The sequence below is a fragment of the Nelumbo lutea genome, chromosome 7 (genome assembly GCF_056320005.1).
Source record: "Nelumbo lutea isolate HS-2025 chromosome 7, American lotus-T2T, whole genome shotgun sequence".
In the NCBI taxonomy this organism is placed as follows: Eukaryota; Viridiplantae; Streptophyta; class Magnoliopsida; order Proteales; family Nelumbonaceae; genus Nelumbo; species Nelumbo lutea.
The window spans coordinates 3,709,286-3,714,435 of NC_142690.1; the positions used below are offsets into that span (position 1 = coordinate 3,709,286).

The 5,150-nt window shown below is 33.5% G+C and overlaps 1 non-coding gene across 1 annotated transcript; it reads right to left on the reverse strand.

Moving 5' to 3' along the window:
• Positions 1 to 5,068: 5,068 nt before the first annotated feature.
• On the reverse strand, positions 5,069 to 5,150 carry TRNAS-AGA (transfer RNA serine (anticodon AGA)). Its single transcript has one exon. It is a non-coding gene; the product is annotated as a tRNA-Ser (tRNA).

Here is a 5,150-nt window from a genome sequence, read left to right on the forward strand (position 1 = left end):
CCACATATGTCCATTAACAAAATTAGTTTATTCTCTGCGGTTTCTTATGACAATGCTATCTAAATTTCTTGTAGTGTTGTTCGGATCTAATCACATTAGTTTGGATTTCCTGTGCAAATAAATATAATTAATGTAAGAAAATTTGGTGAATGCAAACTCATAATTTAATTACCTAACAAATTATTGTTGTTAGCAAAGCAAGACATAGAATCATGTATATATTTACATATATTCACTCTTTCACTTGATTCTCTATTTTATCTCATTTATTTATTTATTAAATTAAATTAATTATTATTTAACTGTTTACAATTATTACACTACATAAAACAAAAATACAACGACAAAAGTCATCTCTTTCACTCTATTGCTTGATGGTCGTGATTATTTATTTATTTATTATTTTATTTTACTAAATTAAATATATCATTAACCATAATTTTTTATTTATTTTAAATAGATCTTTTTTTCAATAGATTTTAATTAAAAAATTTACCTTTCATAATTTTTTCCTATACAATAATTTACCTTTGACAAGCCACTTACCATCATGTTTTTCCCCTACAATGCAGGGGCCCTTCCGCTAGTTAAAAATTTGGAATGAAATGAATAAAGGCCTAGTGAGTCCTTTTCATTTAGGGTTTATTTGATTCGTAGTCCAAATGGTATCATCTGGAATTAGAATGGTCTATTCTCCCACCTTTTTTGTTATATGAATCAGAATCGAAATCAAAATTAGCTGACATGAATTCTCATTCCCAATGGAGGAAGAGGGCATGGTCATTCTCTCAAACAAGGAAATGCCATTCCACTAGGAATAAAAATGAATTTCAAATCTGTTCAACCAAATGATTGGAATTGGAATGGATCACTCGGACTCTATTCCAGACCAATATTCCTATGAACGAAACGAGCACTTAATGTTTGGATGGTGAGTTTTTTCTATTTATGTGCTTCACAGCAAATAGTTGGTTGGGCCCATCCCATAACAATTGCTAATCTTAAGTTCTTAACCAAATTTAGATCCATGTTGCTTTTGGATTAGGGATGTTTCCAATCAATCCATTCAGTTAACATACAAATCAATCACAATTTTTTTTTTTTTTTATGAATTTACATTGCAGCATCTAGGCTCAGTGTTTATCCCTGGGGATTCGAGTCGAGACATGTTTGGTCCATTTCCCTCTTTCTCTTCCTCTACTACTATCTCTTAATTCCTTGTGTATATTAATGCCTGTTGTGTAGATTCAGTACTCTTGCTGTAAGAGATTTCTGTCTTTTTATTTGTGTATGTGAACAAGCTCTGTTGCTCTGTTTGAGTCAGACCTATTAGACTACCAGTCTTCTTTTTCTTCTCACCATCATGAATTCATCCCATTGCAAAATTTGGAAACTTTTCTTTCTTCACACTGAACAATTTATTATAAGTTCCTGCAAAATCCAGGCTTGAATCCACTCAATAATAATCTTGCCTCAAGGTTGTAAGAATCTGATTGTGGGTCTGTGAAGATTCAGCCATATGGGCTAATCAGACAAAGAAAAACTAAATTTAGTTCTATCAGAACTAAGAACTAAGGATCCATTTGATTTGTAGTTAAAATCAGAATGGTCTGTTTGGTTCAGACAAGAAGTAGAGTAGGAATTGAAATTATCTAGAATAGAATTCCATTACTAAGGGAGGGGGAGGGAATGGCTATTCCCCCAAATGGGGGAATCTCCACTATGGCTTTCAATTCCAACCCTATTCCAGATCCCTATTCCTGAAAACCAAGGACACTAAGTAATGCATTGTATATTAATCAATGGTGAGTTCTTACAATTACAAATTGAGGATAAGCTAATGTGCCAAAAGAGTACTACACTCCCCAACTTGTAAGCTGCAACTAACTATAAAATAACAGTCATATACTCATATGCCTAGAAATACACTTTAGGTGGTCTATTTTTAAGGCTTCTATTCGATCTAATTGGACATAGATCATAGATCGGTCATGACAGTACTCTATCCTTACTTAGTTATCAATGATTTGGTGAACTATCATCCCTTTTCGTTTTGCTCTCATTTCTCAAGAGGAAGGGTAATATCCTAAAACAAATAAACAAACAAAAAAAAATCAAAAAAGCAGCTGGATAGAACAACATTGTAATGCATATAGACAAAAACCAGGGGGCATCCAAATGAGAGAGTGGGGTTTCATAGAGATGGGTCAAAATGGGGAACATATCTTAGAAAGAAAATGGGTAGGCTTAATTTGTTTGAACTAGCCATTAAAGAACATAAGAGGCCAAAGAGTGAAGAAAGACAACTTGGGTATTTCTCTTTTGCGGTGGAATCGGTCAATCCTCTTGAAACCGAAGTATTGACAATACACTAAAAGGACATCTTGTAAGAAAGAAAGAAAAGGATTGGAGCATGAATTTTTGCAAGCCTAGATGTGGGCATGTTTGGTCCGAGACAAAATTGAACCCAAGATCAGATCTATGCCTAGCCGCATTAGGCATTACCACATTACTTAGGCGGGCCCTTTGATGGGTTGGATTAGAGCTGGCTTGAGATTGACCCAGCCCAAGTTGCAGTTCCATGATCCAATGCCACCCATCCCTAGTCGTGAATTGAATTGGCTAAGGCAAAGCTTATGTTTAGTTTGGATGGATTCAGATTGGTATAGGTTGTCATATTGTTGGTTCGTTAGCCTTTTTTTTTTCCTTCTTTTCCTCATAAAAAGAAGAAAAGAAAGAAAAGTACATGAGCGATAGGCAAAAATTGTGTATCGCACAATTCAAAGGGGTGATACTTGTGCTTTAAAACTGTTTCATGTTTCAAGATTTGAACCACAGGAAGGGTGTTAACGATTGAATGTGGCCTTTCTTCCTAGCTCTTAATGTTTAGACTTTTGATGTGATGAGAATTTATATATATTATAATGGTACATATCAATACATTGCGATATTTTTAACCTTAGTCATAAAATTCATAACAGTATTCTATCTATCTAAACCTCATTTTGCGTGAGGATTGTAATATTTCATAAGAGCCTGTGTTTGGTTGAAGTGCAATTTTATTTGCGAGGATTGTAATATTTCATAAGAGCCTGTGTTTGGTTGAAGTGCAATTTTATTTGCACTAGCATAAATGCATGGGAGTCCAAATGAAAATAAAATGCAAATTCTCATTTCATTTTGTTTTGGGTTTCACTATATTCTACTTCATGTCTTAATTAACTTCATTTACACTGCAATCAAACAAAATAAGCTAAATTTTGAAACAAAAATAAGTCAGAATTTACATGCACCGCCATGGTTTTGCATTAATGCAAATTTATTTGTATTGCAACCAAATACAACCTAAAGTTGCATTTATCCCAATTTGGAAAGAGCATGAATACAAATATGTACAGTACAAGTATATACAAAATAACACAAGATACAAGGTTTTGCACTCTACATATTTGTATTTGTATTCCTTCCAAACTGAGCCTTAACAATGGGACTTTGTCCATTTCTTTTCTTTTTTTTTTTTTTTGAGAATTAAGGAATCAAATGATATTATGCTATTCTCCTTCGAAGGGCCTAAGCAACAGAAATGTATGAACCATTTTTAGGTGCATTATTTCAAGGTGAGGATTGTAATTTTCCTTGAATTTCATATTTGTCACTTATCAATGGAACTTTGCTTGTTTTTTTTTTTCTAGTATCAATAGATCAAAATGCTATGTTGTTTAATACTTAGGCCCTGCTCAATTTTTGGTAAATTACTTACATTGGTAAATGCAGTTATATGGGTAAATTTTTCCTGGGAAACACTTAATCAAGTAAGTGCATTTATCCATGTTCTTTTATTTCTCATGTAAATAAGGTAATGACCATTTTAGCCATAAAATTCCATTATTAAAAGGGGCATTTTTGTCCCATTCAAGTGTTGGTAACTTTCCTCCTAGGTGGGAAAGTTATTTACCCACTTAGGAGATGGGTATCACTTACTTGGTAAGGTAAGTGATACCCAGGAAAATAAACTATCCCTGGTACCCACATAAATCTGAAAAAGAACATGGGATTCTTGGTCAATGGGAACCCATTGACCAACTTTCCCCCCTCTCAAAATCTGAAAAAAGAACACCCCCCTTAAAGGGTATAAAACAAAATCCACTATTTTTTTTTTGCTAATATGGCAATTTTTTTAGGCCCTATTTGCTTTTCGGTGAGTTACATGCCCAGGTAAATGCAATTACTTGGGTGGAAACACTTAGTTGAATGCATTTACCCATGTTCTTTTATTTCCCAAGTAAATAAGACAATGATCATTTTAGCCATAAAAAAAAATCCATTATTAAAATGGCATTTTTGTCCCATACAAGTGTTGGCAACTCCCCACCCTCAAGTGGGAAAGTTATTTACTCAAATGGAACATGGGTTTCTTGGTCAATGGGATTCACAATCCCGTTAACCAACTTTCCCCCCTCTCAAAATCCAAAAAACAAACACCCCCTTAAATACGAAGCCATGTATATAGGCAAACAATCCCTCAGCAAAAATTTACCCTGAACCAGGATTTACAATCCATTTGCATTGTTTCTAAAGCAGCCCTATCTACAAAATCATACATTCAATTTAACAGAAACTAATTTTATTCACTCATTGGACATGTAAAAAGATTAGTGACATTATGATCTTGACCAAAATTTCTAATCAATAATTTTATTTAGGGGGCATTCTATAATGTGAATTGTTTTTCTTTCTTGTCGCCGGTTTCAAAAACAAATTAAAACCATCTATTTTGAAAACAAAAAAAAAAAACAGAAAACATGTTCTTGGTTGTGTTGTTTTCAAAACTGAAACCAAAAACATCTTCCCAAATATGAGTTTAAAAACATGTTTTCGTCTGATTATTTAACATCATATTCCATAAATCATATATTTTCTATACTAAAAATTAATTTTTATTTTGTTTTTTAGAAAATAATGGTTCCAAAAACTTGTATTGTTTTTGGAAACAAAACCAACATGTGGCAATTCCAAAAACAAATGAAAACAAAAGTATTGATGTTCGAAAATGCCACATGATCAATTACGTGGGCGGCAGGATTCGAACCTGCGCGGGCAAAACCCACATGATTTCTAGTCATGCCCGATAACCACTCCGGCACGCCCAC